Source organism: Engystomops pustulosus, chromosome 8 (genome assembly GCF_040894005.1).
Source record: "Engystomops pustulosus chromosome 8, aEngPut4.maternal, whole genome shotgun sequence".
NCBI classification, from domain to species: Eukaryota; Metazoa; Chordata; class Amphibia; order Anura; family Leptodactylidae; genus Engystomops; species Engystomops pustulosus.
Window position 1 is genome coordinate 23,980,498 of NC_092418.1, and position 10,897 is coordinate 23,991,394.

Below are 10,897 nucleotides of genomic sequence, written 5' to 3' on the forward strand. Positions count from 1 at the left end.
TACTTATATGAAGGAAGCTTAGATACACCTTATATAAGGTGGATATCTATATAATGGAAGCTTAGATACACCTTATATAAGGTGGATATCTATATGATGGAATGTGGGATACGTAGATAAACTCCAAAGTGGATGCCAATATGATGGCAGCTTATATACAGCAGCTCAGCTCTGTGTAAGGTGGGTGCCTATATAACGGCAGCTTAGATACAGCGACTCAGCTTTATATAAGGTAGACTCTACCTGAGACGCTTCAGATACTGACTGACTGCTACTTTTGACTTTAAAAAGTTTATGATCTCCATAGGGGAGAGAGGATGTGATGGCATCTTGTATCATAAATCTCAATGTGCGGAGTTCAGTAAATGTTTTTAGGATGCTTAAATTGTGAGACGTTAAAGTTGATCAAATTGCTGTACAGTGACTTTTGGGTTCCCTTGTTTAATGGGTCCAGTCACAACTGGATCTCTAAAGTTAGGCCAGTGCTCAGTGTCCCCCCCTACTGTTTCCCTCTTATAATGCATCCAGGAAACTATGTGGAGGGCCTATGCTTCCCTTGATGTGTAGAGGAGACGTCTTCTTATGCCGAAATACTTTTTCTAAGACACTTTTTGGAAGTTCTTCTGTAGGTTCTTTACCTGAGATGTTTTCTTGTCATTTGGTAAACCTTCTATAGTAAATTATTCCTACTAAGGGCCGTGTGATGTATGGCTCTAATAATGGACCTATCCGCACTGGCAAAGAGGAACAGCTCCGCATATAAAACCCAGCACAAAGATTCAATTTGCAATGACAAGTGAATCATTAACCGGGCCCATTATAGTAATGGTTTATAGCTCATTACAGCTCCCTGTGAAAGGTTAATACTCTGTATTACGTGATATTTGGGGGGGGTGCTGTAACCATTAGCGCAACTTTAAAAATTTCCCATCCCATCACAAAGCCTCTTATAAGTTTAGGTCTAAGTTAACGGATCTTACAAACCTGTAAAGCTAAAAATATTAATATTAGGTAAAGGGACAATGGTTCCAGAGAAGATTAGGAGAACTTGTGGATGTATAAGACCCGTTGCGGGGTCCTGGTTCCCCCTGGTGTTGTGTTGCAGTGATGGTGAACGCCATATAATGCTGCACCCAATAGTGCAGGGACCCACTAGATCGAGGTCACCGAGCTATCGGCCATACAACTGTGACAGGACTCATTAAGCAGTGCAACCCAAAAGTCACTGTACAACAATTTGATCAACTTTTATGTCTCACAATTTAAGCATCCTAAAAACCTTTACTGAACTCTGCACGTTGAGATTTATGATACAAGATGCCAACACATCCTCTCTCCCCTAAGGAGATCATAAACTTTTTAATGTCAAAAGTAGCAGTCAGTCAGTAGTTGAATCATCTCGGGTTAGTAGTTCCGAGGCTTTTTGGACCCAAAAACACTTTTGTTTTTGGCCAGAAGAGGTCGGTGTACTGTGAGAACTGTGGAATAGCCTGCCTCAGGCGCTGGTCACAGCAGGGACAGCAGAGAGCTTCAAGAAGGGCCTAGATTCCTTTTTAGATCTGAATGACATTAATTGTTATGTGATAAAATAGAATTGTGCTCCCTTACATCCCTTCCTCATATAATCCCTTCCCTTTCTTGGTTAAACTTGATGGAGGTGTTTATATTTTTTTCAATCGGATGAAGTAGATCCCTTTCACAATGACTCGTTAATTCTTTCTTTTCTGTTTTGTTTTTCCCACCAGATATTTAAATCATCAATAAACTAAAGACTGTGAGAGTTGATGAGACTGATATATTCACATGCATGTAGTATACATACTGGGCATGTATGTAGTATACATACTGGGTGTGTATGTAGTTGGCATGAGGGGTGTATATATGGTCGGCATGCCGGACGTGTATGTGGTTAGCATACTGGATGTGTAAGTTGTTGGGATGCCAGGCGTGTATGCGGTTGGCATGGCAGGCGTGTATGTGGTACTCATGCTGGGGGTTTATGTGGTTGGCATACTGGGCATGTATGTGGTTGGCATGCTTGGCGTGTAGATGGTTGTCATGCCAGGCATGTATGTGGTAGGCATGCTGGGTGTAAAACTGGTTGGCATGACAGATGTGTATAAGGTTGGCATGCCAGGTGTGTGTGTGGTTGGCATGTTGGGTGTAAAACTGGTTGGCATAACATGCATGTATGTGGTTAGCATGACAGATGTGTATAGGGTTGGCATGCCAGGTGTGTATGTCATTGGCATACCTGGCTTACATGTGGTTGGCATGCTGGGTGTAAAGATGATTGGCATGCTAGATGTGTATGTGGTTGGCATGTTGCATGTGTATAGGGTTGGCATGCCGGGCATGTATGTGGTTGGCAAGCTGGGTGTAAAACTGATTGGCATGAAAGGCATTTATGTGGTTGGCATGACAGAGGTGCATAGGGTTGGCATCCCGGGTGTGTATGTGGTTGGCATGCCAGGAATACATGTGGTTGGCATGCTGGGTATATAGATGATTGGCATGCCGGGCGTGTATGTGATTGGCATGTTGGATGTGTAGAGGGTTGGCATGATGGGCGCTCATTTTTAGAGAGAATAGTCTAAGAAGTAGTCATTGTAACACAGCACCAAGAAGTTTTAGCTCACTCTTTTACAATAAGATTCTAATATTATTGATTATTGTAGATAATAACCTGTTTGTGGACCCTTTTGCTTCCCATTATCTCTGATACAAGATTTATATACTTTGCCCAGAAATCCCCTGCACACTTCTACATCCCAAAAGTCAAGCAGAAGACCCCCACAACCGGCCCAAACAGTATATCTAATCTATTCCACTATATACAATATATATCACATATGTGCCGTATGATGAGGACTTGAATCTACCATCTGCCTCCGCAAAAAAGCTAAAATCTGCTCCTAAGCGCCACTGGTGACCCCTGACCTACGAAATTTGTTAATTAGTCCTAGAAAGCTGTTCACATCCAGCCGCGAATTTCGGAGTTTTATTTACAAGCCGTTTCCCGGGCCCCATCACGTTTATTTAAGGCGAGATCTGACGCTACGTAATTACAAGTTATTACTCTTTGTTTTATATTTTATTAATAGTTTTTGGAATGAATCACTTTTCTTTCCATCGCACTGGAAGCGGAGTGTAGGAGTTGTAATTAGCTTATCTATTTGTTGATTTTCCGCTTTATTGGTTGACTGCCAGTGAACCCTATAATCAAAGTATTACATCAAATTTCCCAGAGACAGATTGTAAAGAAGTCGCTCTAAAAGCTTTCCATTTAGTACAAAAAAATTTTATTTTCCGTGCAGTAGAACAGTAAAAACCCTGGGAAATTAGATGTCGCGTTAAAGCCTTATGCAGGATGGGGCGTCTGCCATAGGGTTCGGCCTGTCTTCCTATAGCCTTGTCCTCCGTTACCTTTCCTCCTGACTCAATGATGAGTGACGCAAAACACAAACTTGTAAGACTCTACATAGAAATGTGAACAATTTATGTTTTTATATTAACTCCCAGAAAGGAAAGGCCTGAAGAAGTTCTCAAGAAACAGATGATTTTTTTACTTTTTTGTGTGCTGGGGATTTAATGGTACAAAAAAGGCCAAATTGTAGTTTGTCTCCCGCTTATCAGAAGTTTTTCAGTAGATTTGGGGGACCATAAACCTCCAGCATGCTTTTATACATTGAGCTTTTGGATTTGGGTTGGATTTGGCGTTCCCAACATTCTGGAGGGGAAAGCACCTGAAGTCTGGTCATATAAGTCTGATTCGGACCCCCAATAAACATTCTTTTAAAGGGAACCTGTCAGCAGGAATTGACCTAATAAATCCCCACCAGTATGTTGCCAAGCAGCTGAACACCTTCCAGATTTTGATGACCCAGTGTGGAGGCATCATCCAGAAAATCAACTTTGAAGTGAGATGTAAATTGGTTGTTTAAAGTCGAGGCGGAGATATTAGCTCTGAAGTCAAGCTCTCTCTTCCCCAGAAAGCCCCCATTACTGTAATTGATAGCCCTGCGTCCAGAGACATCATCGACCAGATCTACTGAAGTCCGGCGCATAATGTCAATCACAGAGGAGGAGGCGTTCAGAGCTCCACACTTTGACTTCAGTGTTAAACGCTCCGCCTCCTTGACTTTATACAACCAATTTACATCTCACTTCAAAGTTGATTTTCTGGATGATGCCACCACACTGGGTCATGAAAGAAACAAAAACTAGAAGGTGTTATACTGTTTGACAGTATACTGGTAGTGATTTATTTGGCAAAATTCTGATGACAGGTTCCCTTTAAGCATGAAAATCACAGTTTGAACTGCGGTGGATATTGTTCCCCATTGACGCCTATGGTGCCTGAGTACAGTGTGGTGAGCACACATTGGGGCTCATTTACTAAGGGTTTGAATCGCGCACTTTCGTCGGGTTTCCCAGCGATTTCTGATTTGTGCCGAATTGCCCCTGGATTTTGGCGCACGCAATCGGATTGTGGTGCATCGGCGCCGGCTTTCAAGCGTCAGAAATCGGGGGCGTGGCCGACGGACAACCCGACGGATTCGGAAAAACCGCAGAATTTAAAAAACTAATTTATGTCGCAAGATCAGCACTTACATGTACCGGGAAGAAGGTGAACTCCGGCGGACCTCGGCACAGAAGCGACACCTAGTGGATATCGGGTGCACGACCTTAGTGAATCCCGGCAGAACCCGAATCCTCGTCTGACAATGAGCAGCTGGATCGCGACTGGACCGGGTAAGTAAATATGCCCCATTGTCTCACCACACCTTGACCTATGGGACATGTCCTATATTTCAGTGTTATGGTCCTGGCCCTAGTACCCAATAGATGTGTATCCTGCAAAAAGATGACTGTGGTGGAAGCTCTGACTATTGTTTGTTGACTAGTGTAGGCTACGAGGCCCCCTAGCAGCTTTGGCCCCCTAGCAATCTGCCACATTTTCCGACCTACCATCCCACCTAAAAACACCTAAACAAGTTTTCTGACGGATTTTACACGTTATTTCGAGTGCAAACTGCTTGCACATGTATTTCAGAAGTGTCTGTGCCACATTTGTGTCACACACACTAGTCTGCACTAGTCACACAAGGGGGCGTTCCTGTGCTCAGACAGACCGTGCGCCAGATTTAACATGCAAAGTCCGACAGAATTGTGGCACGCCCCATGTTAAAGGTGCACCAAAAAAAGTGGGTGCACTCTGTCAGAGCTGTGCAGGGGGCGCCAGATTCATGAAGAACGTGCACCAGAAATCCTGAATCTGGCGCCCCCTTCACACTACACAGGTAACTGCACATAGTACATACTGCACTGTTCTTAGTAAATGTGCCACATGGGGGGTCCTTTACTAAGGGCCCGATTCGCGTTTTCCCGACGTGTTACCCAAATATTTCCAATTTGGGCCGATTTCCCCTGTATTGCCCTGGGATTTTGGCGCACACGATCGGATTGTGGCGCATCGGCGCTGGCATGCACACGACGGAAATCGGGGGCGTGGTCGAACTAAAACCCGACGGATTCGGAAAATCCGAAAAAAAAAATCTGTTGCGGAGCTTGCACTTACCTTCACTCGGCCCGGCTCGGTGAACTCCAGCACGTTCCGATGCTTTTCAGTGCAGCAGCGCCACCTGGTGGACGTCGGAGGAACTACCTTAGTAAAAACCGGCTGGACCCGAATCCAGCGCAGAGAACGCGCCGCTGGATCGCGAATGGAACGGGTAAGTAAATCTGCCCCAGTGTCTCATGTACTCAAAAATAGTAACAACTGCAACTCTTCTTGCAAAAAACAAGTTATTTATGCCACAAAGTGAAGTTAAAACCCAAAAAACAAGTCTGCATAAGTTTTATGCTCCACAAATATTCATAAAATCCATTCATAAATCCAACATGCCTGCAGAGAACAACCCTTCATACAGTGATGTCAACATAAAAATGAAACTGCCATTGGCTTGGGACAGCGGCGATGAAAAAATTCTTAAACAATTCTTGGTCCTGCTTAAATGTTAGGGATATGTTTTAGGCATTCACATTGTCATAATCACCACTTCTGTTGCCTATAAAACATTTTATGATGGGTTATACACAGCAGCTGGGGGATGAAGCAGCGGTTGATTACTTCTGCCTGCCAGGGACAACACAGTGATTACACCATTCCCTGAAGCAGTGCTAGAGGTGAAGCGCCGAGACCGACAAAGGAGCGACAGAGCCTCATTATCCTGAATTTTATAATTGTTTTTTTCAGTAAAACCACTCAGCACAGGGATTATACAAGATATGTTTCTGCATCAGTGTAGCTACAACATTCTCAAAGAAAAAAAACTAAGTCCAGAGCAGCACTGCATAAATACTTAATCCTGGGTGCAAGTCAACGGAGTATCCTCCATGTGAATAGATACATAGAATTCAGCAACTGTCCATGTAGTGAATAAAAAAAACAAGGGGATTTATTCCAAACACATCGCAACGTTTCAGTTTCTACATAAAGCCTTCTCAAGGTGTGTTTGGTTCATAATGCATGAAATCAAATGGAAGATTTCCTTTAAGCTTTTATTGCGGCCCAAAAACATGTGACGTTTCAACTATCAAAAGTTGACAAATACTCAGGGGAACCGGATTTGATTCACCGGAGGTTTCGTTGACTTTTTAAATTATATCTTTTATTGATTTATTACTAGAGATGAGCGAGCACTAAAATGCTCGGGTACTCGTTATTCGAGACGAACTTTTCCCGATGCTCGAGTGCTCGTCTCGAATAACGAACCCCATTGAAGTCAATGGGAGACTCGAGCATTTTTCAAGGGGACCAAGGCTCTGCACAGGGAAGCTTGGCCAAACACCTGGGAACCTCAGAAAAGGATGGAAACACCACGGAAATGGACAGGAAACAGCAGGGGCAGCATGCATGGATGCCTCTGAGGCTGCCTAATCGCACCATTATGCCAAAATTATGGGCAAAAGCATGGCCATGACAGAGTGACAGAATGAGGCTAGATAGCATCTAAAACATCCAATAATTGACCCTGACACTATAGGGGACGGCATGCAGAGGCAGCGGCAGCAGGCTAGAGAGTGGCATGGCGACATACCCTAAATGGACTCAGGCTTCAAACCAATGGGTGGCAGAGAGGAACCAAAGGAGGTGAGCAAGAAGCGCTCAAATAATATCGGTACATGATAAAAGTTTGCCAGTATATTTTGTGGATTACACAGCAGGGTGGCGACAAAGTTAACATGGAAGCCATGAAAACAACCCAAAATTCTGCCTGACACAGCTCGTTTGATAAGGGGACCATGTATGGAGGCAGTGAACTAGTAGTAGATTAAAGGTGCTGCAGTTAAAACTATGTTAGTTGGATCTTGGCATGGAGCTGGCGCTCCGCTGCCAGGCGAGCTTTTGCCAATCCAAGCCCCTGTCTCTAGGCTACTCCCCAAACAGCACTTCTAAGAACCTTTTGTATAAGATCAAGTGTAGTAGCGTTCTTATAAGTTTAGGATATGCCGGGTGAGGGGAATGTAAACAGATGCGCAAGAAGCGCTGAAATAATATCGGTAAATGATAAAAGTTTGCAAGTATATTTTGTGGATTACACAGCAGGGTGGCGACAAAGTTAACAAGTTTGATGTGGAATGCCCTGTAATAGCTCTTGGGCGGTGTGCCTTTTATCGCCTAGGCTCAGCAGTTTGAGCACCGCCTGCTGTCGCTTAGCGACGGCACTGCTGCTGTGCCTAGAGCTACCGACTGATGGCGCCATGCCCACGGATGGTAATTCGGAGGAGGAGGAGGTGGAGGAGGGTTGGGAGGAGGTATAGTAGGCCTTTGAGACCTGGACCGAGGTAGGCCCCGCAATTCTCTGCGTTGGCAGTATATGACCAGCCCCAGGGTCAGACTCGGTCCCAGCCTGCACCAAGTTAAGTGTAGTAGCGTTCTTATAAGTTTGGGATATGGCGGGTGAGGGGAATGTAAACAGATGCGCAAGAAGCGGCTGATGCGCATGGAGCTGGCGAGCTGCCAGGCGAGCTTTCGCCAATCCAAGCCCCTGTCTCTAGGCTACTCCCCAAACAGCACTTCTAAGAACCTTTTGTATAAGATCAAGTGTAGTAGCGTTCTTATAAGTTTAGGATATGCCGGGTGAGGGGAATGTAAACAGATGCGCAAGAAGCGCTGAAATAATATTGGTAAATGATAAAAGTTTGCCAGTATATTTTGTGGATAACACAGCAGGGTGGCGACAAAGTTAACAACTTTGATGTGGAATCCATGAAAACAACCCAAATTTCTGCCTGACACACCTCGTTTGATAAAGGGACGATGTATGGAGGCAGCTATATGGACGACTTTTGGAGGTAGCAATGGAGACAACGTGTGGAGGCTGCTATGGAGACAATTTAATTTGGATAGTGCCTGTATGTGGCAGTCCCAAAAATTTTTCAAACCAGAGGAGCAGGTAGGTGGCCCTCCAGTAAAATGGAATAGATTGAGTGCCTGTATGTGGCAGTCCAAAAAAATTTTCAAACCAGAGGAGCAGGTAGGTGGCCCTCCAGAAAAATTGAATAGATTGAGTGCCTGTATGTGGCACTCCCAAAAATTGTTTAAAACAGAGGACCGGGTAGGTGGCCCTCCAGAAAAATTGAATAGATTGAGTGCCTGTATGTGGCTCTCCCAAAAATTGTTTAAAACAGAGGACCGGGTAGGTGGCCCTCCAGAAAAATTAAATGCATAAAGTACTATAGCTAGAGCCAGTGGGCCCTGTCAAAAAATAGCCAGTTTCCTCTGCTTTACTGTACAAAGAGGAGGAGAAGGAGGAAAATGAGGAGGAGGAGGAGTGGATCAATTATTCAGGTTGAGCTTCCTTCACCTGGTGGAGATTGGAAATTATGAGAAATCCAGGCTTTATTCATCTTAATAAGCGTCAGCCTGTCAGCGCTGTCAGTCGACAGGCGTGTACGCTTATCGGTGATGATGCCACCAGCTGCACTGAAAACCCGCTCGGACAAGACGCTAGCGGCAGGGCAGGCAAGAACCTCCAAGGCGTACAGCGCCAGTTCGTGCCACATGTCCAGCTTTGAAACCCAGTAGTTGTAGGGAGCTGTGTGATCATTTAGGACGATGGTATGGTCAGCTACGTACTCCCTCACCATCTTTCTGTAAAGATCAGCCCTACTCTGCCGAGACTGGGGACAGGTGACAGTGTCTTGCTGGGGTGACATAAAGCTGGCAAAAGCCTTGTAAAGCGTACCCTTGCCAGTGCTGGACAAGCTGCCTGCTCGCCTACTCTCCCTCGCTACTTGTCCCGCAGAACTACGCACTCTGCCGCTAGCGCTGTCAGAAGGGAAATACTGTTTCAGCTTGTGCACCAGGGCCTGCTGGTATTCATGCATTCTCACACTCCTTTCCTCTGCAGGGATGAGAGTGGAAAGATTTTGCTTGTACCGTGGGTCCAGGAGAGTGAACACCCAGTAATCGGTGCTGGAATAAATTCTTTGAACGCGAGGGTCACGGGATAGGCAGCCTAGCATGAAATCTGCCATATGCGCCAGAGTACCAACGCGTAAGAATTCACTCCCCTCACTGGCCTGACTGTCCATTTCCTCCTCCTCCAACTCCTCTTCTTCTGCCCATACACGCTGAACAGTGAAGGACTCAACAACGGTCCCCTCTTGTGTCTCGCCAACATTCTCCTCCTCTTCCTCCTCATCCTCCTCCACCTCCACCTCCTCCGATATGCGCTGAGAAACAGACCTGAGGGTGCTTTGGCTATCAACAAGTGAATCTTCTTCCCCCGTCTCTTGTGACGAGCGCAAAGCTTCCGACTTCATGCTGATCAGAGAGTTTTTCAACAGGCCAAGCAGCGGGATGGTGAGGCTGATGATGGCGGCATCGCCACTGACCATCTGTGTTGACTCCTCAAAGTTACTCAGCACCTGACAGATATCAGACATCCACGTCCACTCCTCATTGTAGACTTGAGGAAGCTGACTGACCTGACTACCAGTTCTGGTGGAAGTTGACATCTGGCAGTCTACAATGGCTCGGCGCTGCTGGTAAACTCTGGATAACATGGTCAGTGTTGAATTCCACCTCGTGGGCACGTCGCACAACAGTCGGTGAGCGGGCAGTTGGAGGCGGCGCTGCGCTGCCCTGAGAGTGGCAGCATCTGTGCTGGACTTCCTGAAATGCGCACAGATGCGGCGCACCTTCGTGAGCAAATCAGACAGATTGGGGTATGTCTTGAGGAAACGCTGAACTATCAGATTTAACACATGGGCCAGGCATGGCACATGTGTCAGTCTGCCGAGTTGCAGAGCCGCCACCAGGTTACGGCCGTTGTCACACACAACCATGCCTGGCTTCAGGTTCAGCGGTGCCAGCCACAGATCAGTCTGCGCCGTGATGCCCTGTAATAGCTCTTGGGCGGTGTGCCTTTTATCGCCTAGGCTCAGCAGTTTGAGCACCGCCTGCTGTCGCTTAGCGACGGCACTGCTGCTGTGCCTAGAGCTACCGACTGATGGCGCCGTGCCCACGGATGGTAGTTCGGAGGAGGAGGTGGAGGAGGGGTGGGAGGAGGAGGAGGCATAGTAGGCCTGAAACACCTGGACCGAGGTAGGCCCCGCAATCCTCGGCGTCGGCAGTATATGACCAGCCGCAGGGTCGCTCCCAGCCTCCACCAAGTTAACCCAATGTGCCATCAGCGATATATAGTGGCCCTGCCCGGCAGCACTCGTCCACGTGTCCGTGGTCAGGTGGACCTTGTCAGAAACGGCGTTGGTCAGGGCACGGATGATGTTGTCTGACACGTGCTGGTGCAGGGCTGGGACGGCACATCGGGAAAAGTAGTGGCGGCTGGGGACCGAATACCGAGGGGCGGCCGCCGCCATGAGG